Raw genomic sequence first — 12,374 nt, forward strand, 5'->3', positions numbered from 1 at the left:
GGGGGGGCAGGACCCACACACATTCCTGCCCTCCCGCCAAAACCGCCAGGGAGGCGCGCGGGCTCCTGGCAGGAATAGCTGACGTGTTTGGCGTGGCAAAGGAATAATATGGCCCGACCCTGGTTCTGCAGCTGTGACAGCCCGGCTGAATTAAAAACAAACAAACCAACAAACCAGCAGCGTGGAGCGGCGTGGGTGGGGGGGGGGTCGGTTGGACACAGGGCAGCCCTGTCATGCCAGGGTGCCACATGCACGTCTTCCTGAGCAGGACTCATGGCACTGGGTGGCCAAAGCCTGCCAGAGGGCATCTGTTTGCAAAAGCTGGAACATAAATGGCTTGCCTGGAGTCACCGGATGAGAAAACGAGGCTGAGTCATACCCATGAACTTAATCTGGCGTTTTAAAAGGGTGGAAAAGGTGCTTTTCAGGATATGAATACTTGTACGAGTCTGCAGTCTTCTTGCAGACAATACCTGGAAAGCAGTCACCCGTTTTAGCTGGCCTCTGGTAGCACACTGGGTGCAGGACAGCGTGTGAAGGAGGCCTTGGAATACTGCTGTGAGCGGGAAGAGCTCCTGGCTGCCCCTCGGGGTCCCTGCCTGGCTGGGCCAGGGTGGGGGGTTCAAATGGCAGAAGGGACGGGAACATCATCTCAGCGTGTTTCAAGGTGCTTCTCCTAACTTCCCCACCCTCCACCCACAGGAGGACAGCCGCACACAAGTTTCCTAAGTGCTAGCCAAGTCAGGAAACCTACCAACAAAACCTACAGCCCCTCACCTAAACCAACAGCCAAACCATCAGCAGACCACAGGAGCTCACCGGGTCCCCATCCAAGGCATCAAGCAGTTTATCAAAGCACCTAAAGCCTAACTCGGTGTGCCCAGGGCTTTGTCTACACAGAGGAACCGGCTGGCACTGCCTTTGAAAACTGCATTATTCCGCAAGAGCCATTCCAGAAGAGCACTTAGGCAGACAGACCTTTAAGGACAAATGCCTTCACAAAGTCTGCTTTTACTCCAGAGCAGAATGCACAGGCAGAGAGGGATCCTTCTGGTGCTGCTGAACGCCTCTGCGGCAGCCAGCGCCTCTGTAAACAACCTTCCTTCCATTATCCTTCTGGTTTGTAATATCGTTCTCAGAGGGGTCAATGAATGTATAGAACCTGAAGATAATTTCCCACCCCAAAGCGCTACTCTGGGCGATAAATTACATTCTGTATCTTCAGAAGGTTTTGTGATCATTAACCGCTCATTTGGCTTTCCCCTGGCATTGTGTGATAAAATCACCCCACATACCCCATCACACTACACACCTGCCAAGTGAGCTGAGGCATCCCAGAGTCTGCTCTTTCCCTCTTACAGGCTCTGCTGCCGACCAGTGCACTTCCAGCAGCATCTCAGCTACTGGCAGTAAGTCACACCACTGCCATCTGCATCTCTTCTCACTTGAGATCTTATCCCAATGCCATAAAAATACTAAGTATCCAGCTGTTTTTTTTCATCCTCACCAACCATTTTAATCCATGGGTGCAATAGGGGTGTCTTTTTGGTTGGTTGGTTTTGTTTTAATAGATGTTTAGGTAAAGCTAATGCCTTCTCTGATCATTCAAGGTGGCAGTTTGCTTGTTCTTAACCAGGACAGAATAAACTGATATTTGGCTTCCCAGAATAAAATCCGTAAAGATTCAGCCTGGGATATAAGTGTACATTTATGTCTGGATTGTTTTGGAAAAACTGCCTTCTGGTTTCCATTTCATACACAGTTGATCCCAGACTAAAACTGTGACACACCTGAAAATCTTCCCAGAATTACAACATGCTTCCGGGCAAAGATGCAGCAATTTATTCATTTTCCTCAGCCCTTCCTTCTCTAGCAGCAATTGTTTGGAGTTTTTTCCCTATAAAGTTGAAAACACACATTGAGGGGGAGAGGGGAATAGAGAGGGAAAGAATACTGAGTATTTCAAAAGCAATCCAATATGAACAGGGTAAAAACTTTCTTCTGTCTCCTATAGCAAAGGAACATGCAGAGGGAGAGTTCAGCACCATTTTGGAAGTTGTGTCAGCTATTACCTCCCCAAAATTCCCCAAATTCACTGATCATTACAGCCTTGCATTGAGGTCTCACTGTAGCTACTTCCTCAGTCACATCAGAATTAATGATCACTGCTTCCCAAACAAAATCTGATTAAAACCTTTCTGCAAAGAACTGCCAGGCAAACAGATTGCACCTCAGTCAGTCTCAGGAAAAAGCCATGCTGCTTTAATGTGCCCTGTGGAATTTGCACAAAATAATCAATACTACACTGATGGCAGTGATCCTGCATTGAAAGACACAGGTTTCGCCACCTTTAATTTACCCTGAATTAATTATTAAGAATATAGTATAGGATTAGATATCTCCTTTCTGTGTATCAAGATGTCCAAACTATGGTTCAGCATTGCAGCTCTGGAGGAAATGAAGGATTAGAGGGCTGTCTGTGCTCATTGATATTAAAGAGGTGCCAGGTTAGGTCAGGACCAGAACAGGTTGGGTGTGACTGGAGAAGAAAGGATGCTAAAGATAATTTATTGATATCAAAACACAGACAACACAACTCAGGCATGGGCATTTTTCTAAATGAAAAAGAAATCATCTCTACATTTGTTAAGTATACAAATACAGTAAGTGATAGTAGCCCAGGCACCACGAGCTTCATCTTCTTTGTTATAATTTTGATAGGTGATTTTGAAATAAGTAATTCCTTCTGTCCAATAAAGGATTACATTATTAACAAAAAGCAGACTGGAGTAAATAAGGCCACTCTTAAGCTTTGCAAAACCTAAACCCAGTTAAGAGGCTTTCTGGAGGCACGCATCAGTATGTTGTCTGCAGAGTCTAACAACAAGCAAAGGGGGTAAGAAAAGCATTCCCAGTTGAGAATGCACAAGAAGTCTTTTATTTAAGGAAAGAAGAGCAAACTAGCAATTGAGAACGGTGGGACTGAAAGGAACATCAAGAGATCATCTAGCTCAAAGTAGAATCAGCTAAACTTGGCAGATGTCTGTTTGCCTGGGGAGGCTGTGGATTTTATTTTATCAGAGGTTTTTTAAGTAAGAACCAGACAATTTTTAAGTAAGAACCAATATGCAGTGCTTGGCTATCCATGCCATTACCCTTATTTTCTACTATTCACTGTGTAATGCAATTGTGCTTTCAAAAATATGCAATATACTTTGAGCTAACTTACGGTTTTCAAATGTCAGATAGCTGGGACTCTTAATTCTTGCATATTTGTGTTTTCTACCCCAGAAGAGAAAATATACCAGCATAACCACTTCTAAAATGCGCTCAAACCTGATGGATTATCTGGTTGTGTTACAGCTTTTGGGGCCAACACACTGTAACCATGTAGCACTGTAATACTCCATAATTTGCTGTAACATTTGCACTGAATTTGCAAGGCCTCAGGACTGTTGCTTGCCAGGCTTGCTTTGTGTGAACTCTCTCCAACCCTTCTGTACCTTTGTTTTACTAGATTAGCTGTGACAGCAGTTTCCATGATTGACTAGGTCTATTTGTTTTATTTCTGCTTATCTGTGCATGGTACAGCCATCATTTTATAGAAAGAGCAGTAACAAACAGTTATTCTACGTAGAATGAGAGATGTACAGTAGCACAAGGATGCAGTGTAGATGTAGAGAAATGCAGGCCTGGTGCAACAACAGAGAAATGGGGACACAAGACGTGGTGCAGAGGAGCACAGACACTCAATGACAGCAGGCAGGGCACAGGATTGGCACTGGAGACTTGATGGCTATAAACAACTCAACAATGATCAGAGAAATGCTGACCTGGATTAAACTGGTCTTAGGGGTAACAAAGAGAACCCAAAAACTAGCAACTAACACATATAATAGGCAGTGCATACTGTACAATCAGATGTAGCATTGCACTGCAGACCAACGAAAAAGGTGTCAGTGCTTGCTAGCAAACATCAAAATGACAGCAAGTGGATCCTGGAACAAGGAAGGAGAAACCATCAACATGGCAATCATCTTCTCCCAGCAAAGGGCTCCAGATGCTGACAACTGTCCATATCATTCCCTGCAACAGACACCAGAATGGAACCAACAACCTTACGACCCCCAGGAGGAGTAGAAGGGTGAGTGAAATACAAGGAAAAAGTTAGAAGCCAAGAAGCAGATGTGTTACCATTTAATAGAAGTAAACTGCATTATTATTCTTTCTGTAAGTCATATTCTTCATTTCACTGGTAGCTGATAAAGTAGAAGGACCTCAAGGAGTGCCTGAACTACAAGCAGACTAGTAGCAAAATGAACAGAAGCAGATTAAGCTCATATCCTGATTGTAGCTAAAATTCAGTCCTTTCAAAATCTATCACTGAGCACATTTCTAACCTGTGGGTAATATATATTAAAATCTTGCAGTAATGCAAAAAGCAGGATTTTTCATTTTTAACAAAATAATTCTATTCTGCAATTTATCAATCCCTGCACAAAAATATCTTATCACAAGAAAAAAACAGAAAAGAAAAAAAAAAAAAAAAGAAAGCAGTTGGGACAATATTTATACTCTAACTCATGAAATGTGTACTTTGGGAGATACAGGTCTTTTTTACACTGAGAGAGCTTTCTAAATAGATTTTGCAAATTCCAAAATAACTGCTCTCAACTGACTCCACATACACAGATTTTTGTTCTGCATCTTGTTCTTGCACGTTGTTCTACTTTAGCTTCAGCAACTTCATGATAAACAGGAACAACAGGCTAGTTATGAAATGACTGCCCACATATGTAGCTATGTGGGCGCAGTAATAGCAGTTACATACATCTTTGTTCATTTGAATTGACCTCCAAGGTCAGATAAAGAAAGAAATAAGAAAGTTTATTTCCTATGGAACTGTTACCAGTCTTCAAAGTCGGTGTCCATGCCACCAACAAGCTTGCATTTAAATGAAAGCTTAGTCACAGACCTGGTTAAAGTCCGTGGGTGAATCACCTTCATTTCGATAATTAAACAAGAAGAATTGACTAAATATTCCTCCCCTTGCAGATGACATGGGAAGCCACCACCCAAGGGAGCGATGTACTAATACGGAGCCAACAGGGCTAGGTCTGAGTGGCCTATAGAGCATGGCCAGGCTCACCTCCTCCCTCCCCTCCTCACCTCCTCCTCCTCTGTTAGTTGGGAGACTAAGGTCTCCTGTTGCAGGTCTCAGAGCTTTGGTCTGAGCCAGCAGGGCATTTCTTGTGCTCTCCCTTATCTAAATGGCTTTGCATTTCTCCCACTTGTATGACCTCTGGTGCTCATCTGAACAGTAAAGGCGATGGGATCCAGCAGCTGGGGGATGGGGAAGAGAGACAGGGAAAGGTGGTCTCAGCAAGGCTTTGGATCAGTTTAGCTGTTTGGTGGACTTCCACCATTAGGCAGAGGGACTTCTCTGGGAGTGAATGGAAATACAGGAGGCAGAATTTGCCTGGCGGGAGCTGTGTGCATGGGTGGATGAGACAGGCAAAGAGAGAAGCAACAGGGATTATTGCTTTAGGAGGAAGCTGAGACAGAAAACTTGAGTTAGCTTCAGTAATTCATCAGAAAGGGAGTTAAAACAAGAAAATTGCTCATGGATGCATCTACCATGCTGCAGAACACAGGACTGTGTGTATTTTTCACACCAAAGAAATTCTGACTTCTAACACAAACAAGCTGAAAGTACTGTAAATATTGTCTTAACTGTCATGGCCAAAAGAGTCAATGCTGCTCTAACATTCACACATCAGCATTGAAAAATAATTTGAAAAAGACACAAAGGAAAGCTGTTTTATCCACAGAACATGAGAGATCAGAGTATTCCATGCTACAGATAAAAAAAGCATAATTCACGGAATGTGGTTGGTTTCTTTCCCCCCCCTCTAATACACTCCAGCTCACAGAAGCTGAGTGCTTCTGGTGTCAAGTAGGTTGAATAATGACTGAGTACACTGCTCTGCTTTGTACTCAGGACAGCATCTGAATTGGAATGCTTCAGAAAGAAGAATGTATTTAAAGTGCAGCTAATAGAACATTTTTAATTTCCAGGTCACAACCGTATTCACTGGTCACATCAAAAAATGCCATTTTACAAGAAAAACATTTGTAAATTCACACTTGGAAGAGGCTCAGCACTGGAATCCAAGACCTATCTTCATTTAAAACAAAACAGAATTTTGAAGAGCCTCAACTTGAAAAACTAATAATTCTCACCATGTTTCCTTATGAGTCTGGAAAAGTTAAGGCTTTTTGGCTCAGCCTCTGTTGGTAGCAGCTTTTCTTTTAACCTGTCTGTGCTACAGAACTGTTCATGCTCTTCTTTTGGCCAGTTTTCTACTCTTGACTTTGCTTCTGCAAGTGAGTTTGTGTGTAAACCATACAAAAAATAAACCAATCTTGCTCCATTTGTATTCCATATGTTTGCTAGTCCAGCAGCCTCTGTTTGTAGAGCAATGAGAAGGTAGGAAAACACATGACATTCAAATCCTTGATTTAAAAATAGTATTCAATAGTGAACTGTGGCCATGAGATGTTCCTAGCTGACCAGCCACTGTTCCCCAACCCCAGCTATCACAGTGCCAATGCAGCAAAAGCAAATTGGAGATAAGGAGCTGATGAGAATAACAACCACATTTCTTCCCAGACATGTCTAAGGAATGACGTATTAAAGCACAGAAGAGACCTTCAGAACAACAAGCCTGCAAAGTCTTAGTAAAATACATCATATTTTATCTTTTCTTCCCCATTTCTTTACCTGGAAAATTCAGTGTTTGGACTTGGAAGGCTTTGTTTGCTTGATGAAGTTGGTACTTGCTAGAAACTTGTCCATGTTTAAGTTCCTTCAAAAAAAATGAAAGGCAGAAAACTTTGAGTAATTTATGATGCTGGAAGGTTCAATGCCTTAATCTGCGTGTATTCCCTTTTAAGAAGTCTAGCTCATTCAGAAGTGAAACCTAACCATTTCTCGGGCAGAATACAGCAGCCACTAGTGCTAGCAGCACCACATTGCAGTCATGGGAAAAGGGATGAAAACATCCTCTGCTGCTGAAATCCCGGGAGACATTTCAGGGTCATAGAAGGCAATTACAGGCTTGCAAAATAGCCGTGACACCAGGATAATGTCCTTATCTAGTAAAAAGTAACTGGTGGAACTATTCCATAAAACACCCAACCAAGTCAGCTGTCTCTAACAGCAGCAAATTTGGAAGATGTCTTCCCTCAAGATTTATTGACTCATAAATTGTTAACAAAATAAATGAAGCACAACACACTCATGTTTCAGTTGTGCTGATATGGGTAAAAAATGGCACTATCATCACATGGTTACTGTATTTCTCTCAGCCAGTTTTATAAGCAATCTCTACAAAATACCCACTCCCTGCACAATGACTCAGTGAAATACCTTTCCCTCTTGCTACTCCACAGTGACAAAGCAGTGCTGGTAAGGGGTCTTCTTCTGTAAAGGCAAGACCCTGGCTGTGGTGAGAAAAACTGATATGCTGGCAGTGTGGCAGTATCACTTTTGTGATATTTAAATATAAGGAAAAAACAGAAATTCCAAAGAATAAGTGATCAAGAGCCCTGCAGGATTGGTCTTACAGCATATATTAAAAGAAAAAACACACCAAACTCTATTTAGCTTGGTCAAGAGAAGCAGAAGTTGTTGCTTCCACTTGTTGACAGACATGCGACAGCACAAACTTTAATTACAAAAAGATGTAGAAATCAGCAAGATAGAAGCTGAGCAAATTGTGTGTTATGCTGAGAGAACTGAGGGTCCTCTGCAACATGAGGAAATATAATAGAAAATGCTTGATATATGTAATCTCAAGGGGGATAAATTGCTCTCCTGCCAGCTTGTTTTCTAGGGCTCTACATTTCAACAGAATGGGCAGACCTTATGACTGATCACCAGTTTATTTTACCTCTCTTCAATGTACAACACAGGAAAAAAACCACAAAGTGTAAAACAAAACACACATTGCACTTAGCTTAGATTTAATAAGAATAAAATTAAATTTATTTGCAAGGCATTTGTAGAGAACTAAATGACTGACTCTATTACCAACTTTGAATGTTCTCTCTGGCCTCTCTTTAGTGTTCCCAGCCTCCTCTTCAATGCAGCCTCTGTCTACATTTACCCTTACCATTCCTGCCACTGTTCATACTTTTTTCCATGCTACTTTGCCCAAATATCCTTCTCTTGCTTTTTCCTTCTGCCTTACTGTTTTTGCTCTTTATGCTTGGAACTTTTCCCTTCTTTATGTGACAACCATCTTTTCCTTCCTCCTCAGACACTAACAAAAGCATGTCTAAAACCCCAATGAATTTCTGTTAGCCATTTCAAAGTAATTTGCTATTCTGTACCCAAGTACAGTGGCAATGCTCTTGCATTACTCCATCATCCAGGTCATTCAGTTCCCAACATTTCAAGCCAGGAATTCAATCAGAGGCTTACAATTAAACACCCAAAGCCAAAGTGCTAGGCACCTGCAGTTCCCATTGACTGCAAAATAAATGCTTATAATGGAGCATTTAAAAAAATGTCACTACCCATCTAGGTGACTAAATAGGAAATTAGGACATTTGTTTTGGAATCTGCAGTCTCCATTTTTAACCGACTTGATTATCCTTATTTGCAGCCTGTTGAACGCTGGCTCACCTGCCTCAGTTTGAATTACAAGCTTTTCAGTGTTCTACATAAGGCTTGACATACTGACACGATCCCTGACAACAAGTTATCACCACCAGTTGTTTAGTCTTGGAACTGAACTAGCACATTACTTCAGCAGTAAATGAATGAATGAATTGTGAGAACAGCCTGTCTGCTGACCCATGAAAACAATTTAGCTTTCTTTCAGACTGACAAGATTTAAATCTTCAGAGACTCAGATTTTCATCAGCTTTTATTTCCAAAATGAATTGAATTACATAGATGTGTGAGCTGTCATATAGAGCTAGTTGCTATATATGACACCCCTTCCCTCCCACTAACATTAAAACCACAAAATTCTTCATAACACTTAAGCACTTAGTGCATAAGTCAAAGTGAAGTATAATTTTCCCTGTGGCACGTTCTTTGCTTAGTACTTTTCTAAAGGAAATGTCTGCTGTACCCTGGCTGGAGAGTACAATACAGACAGTGAGTGTTGCCTGTGGAATGATGACCTGCAAGTGTGCAAGAATCCCTAACCAGCAAACTTACAAAAGGAGAAGATTGCTGATAACTTTGAGGAATTCTTTCTGAACCGTTAAAGAAAAACTCCTTTTCCCTGTCATCTGGCAAACTGATAAAAAAATCTCAAGCAACTTTTTAGTAATAGGAACAAGATGAAGCAGTCAGCAACAGATACTTAATGAAAGCCTTAGCTTCTGTGACACTGTGACACTGGCTGGCTGGACATCTTGGTGAACCTATATTTATCTTACATTCTTGTACAGTCTTCTCAGGTCTGCTTGTCATCGTGAAGGAATCTGAGGAAGGGAGGTGACAAACACAGTTAATAAGTTTGGAATCCAAGATTTTGAACCAAGTTTGCAGAGAGAGAGTGCCCTCAATTTTGCTTGTACATTCAATGCAAATTCAAAATTTGTATTTTCAGGGTTCTTTTTCCCTTGAGAACCAGTGAAAATACTGCTTTACTGCTGTTGAACACACTGACACCATCCAGCTCTTTACAACTGTTAAGCTAATATGTCTCTTATTTTCATCTCTTGCTACCCTAGGTAACAACTCAGAATTAAGACAGGGGAACCAAACCAAACCAACAAAATCTCTCATTTACTACTCTAAGTACTACAGTACCTGGCTTTTTCAGGTCTCATAAGAATGGATTCTAAATCTCCTGGTGTCCCTGAATAGCTAGTTCTAGACCAGGCTAGTTCAGGCCACGGGTGAGCAGCCATCTGCATTCCCCAGAAGTCTGAAAAGTCACCTCATCTGCCTATGAGCTTGCAGCACATTCCCAGGACTGGAAAGGACTTCCTGGGCCACAGAGTCCATTCTCATGCCACTGCAGACACATCATCTAAAGCCACATTATTTCCAATGTTTGCCTTTGATAAAAGGCCATCCACAGGCACACCGCCCTAACAGGAATAATCAGCACAGAGTAAGACCTGCAGATCAAGGCATCCCGAGGAGAAAAACCATCACACAGTTTGGTTACTACACTCTTATTTTGATTAGCAGAACCTAGGGAGAGCGGCCTACATCAGTGTTCTCACAACTCTCACTCTGGTGACAGCAGATTGCTCTTCTTGAATATTTCTGGTTTCAACTGAGAATAGTCCCAGTCAGTGTAGCTTCTGGGGGCTGGTACTGTGCCTAAGTGGAGGGAAAGAAGGAATGGTGAAGGAACATGGAAGAGAAAAGAATACTTAGCACTTTCCTTACACCTTCATAGTGTGCGATGTGCATGAAGCTTCACGTTTTCTCCTAATGCAGCATCATTTGTTTCTACAGGAAAAGAACAGTTGATATTTGTCTAAGGCATGAGATAAAATAAGCTTAGAAGGGCATTCAGAAAGCAGGCCATTTGCTCTCCCACATAAATATCACAGCGACGCAGCCTGAAGGCCGAATGTCTTGTCTCCAGCAGCAGGCAGCTGTGGAATGTTACAACAAGAAACCAACCCATACAGAGTGATCCTTTCCCTGGTATAACCTCCCTGCACCTGCTAATTGGGAATCTACAGACTGGAGGCTTCATGTTTCAGCATTTCCTGCAAAGGACATCTTAAGTGATCCACAGAAAGAGATGACTGTGAAAGTAAGAATTACAAGAAAGACAGGAAGCAAGCAAGGAGAAGCCAGGTAATAGGAACAAAGTGAGACAGAGCTTAACAGAAGCTCTGACTGCTGTGTGGACTTCACGTGTCCTCTGAACCATCAGTCTCCCAGTCAACCTCGTGGCAAACCCTTGCAGGAAACAATGGATTCTATCCAGAGTATGTGAGTGGCTGAACAACATGTCTGTTTGCTTAAACTCTTTAAGGTGAATGGCGTGGCAAGAATGGTGAGCAACTATTGTAAAACCTCTTTGGAGGCCTGGGAACTCTACATAGAACATTGTGGCCTCAAAACATTTCTTCTTCTGCTTTTCTTTGAAGAAGGTCATGTCAGCAAAAGAGAAGAATCAGATGGACTGTTAGTGTAGATATTTAGAACTTTTAGGATACAATCAAAGCCTGCTGTGAAAAGTGAAAGAATATTAAGAACCCAAGCATAAGCAAATAACTAAAAGTGAGAAGGCAGAGGTAAATTAGATGATTCCTTGGGTGAAGGATAGAGGGCAGATGTGAGGGAGGAGAAATCAAAACAGTGCTTTTCCTCCATTCAATTATTTTACTTACTGTATTAAGAGCTTTACTATCCAGAAGACAGAGGTATCAACTTTCCTGGGTATCACTAGGTGATTCAAAGCTGGAATACCACCCATGACACCCCAGTATCCTCAAAAACTATGGTACAACTGATGGTTGTATATTAGGATTCCTGCAAGAGTTAATTAATAGATGCCTGCATAGCAGTCCGAAAATCTCTATTTATAGGATAAGTATTAGTTTCGGATTATTCCCGTGGGGACGGGTTTCTCCATCTCATTTGCTTGCGCTCTCTTTGCCTAGTTAGATGTGCTTTCATGAGAGCCTCCTGGTGGTGGAATCCGTGACAGCCAAGCAGGAGGAAAGCAGCATTCTTTGCAGTGCGCTGAAACGGCTGTTCTTCTGTTTCTTCAGCTGGCTGTAATGAAAAGAAACAGAAAGAGAGAAGTGTTTGCTTTTTCAATAAAATGCAGGTGAGGTATTTAATGTCTAGGATACTAAAAGAAGGGACTTCATTAACTGCAGACCACTGAGGTGACTGCTGAATAAATTATTTGGGCACGGAATGAATTTCAATATGAAAAAAAAAAATTATAGGTTTTAAACTCAGTCTCATTTAGCCCAGCAGTCAATGTAGCAAGTTTCAAGCAGCAATAATTACAATAAATATCCTTTTTGACACCACAATAAGCCTAGAGTAAGCCTGCTGATTTCAGCAGCCAGTGGGGTTTCCCTATAATTATTGATATAACAGACAACAATAATAATCTTGCAGTGTATATGAAAAAGGCAAGAAAAACACTATGGAGTTAAAAGCAGCTTTGGGACCACCTCAGCTATAAATTCTGTATTACTTGTGAACCAAAAATGTTGAAGAAGGTGCTCCAAATTAGGCCACCAAGAACAGTTTGAGTCTATTCCAAAACTTCCACACTGTCATGTGCTACAGCCCCATCTCCATCTATCACTTCCACCAGCATTCCCAAAGACGTGTTCATAAAAAGACAGACAGTTTCCCT

Source organism: Chaetura pelagica, unplaced genomic scaffold, assembly GCF_000747805.2.
Source record: "Chaetura pelagica isolate M959 unplaced genomic scaffold, ChaPel_1.0 scaffold530, whole genome shotgun sequence".
NCBI lineage: Eukaryota > Metazoa > Chordata > Aves > Apodiformes > Apodidae > Chaetura > Chaetura pelagica.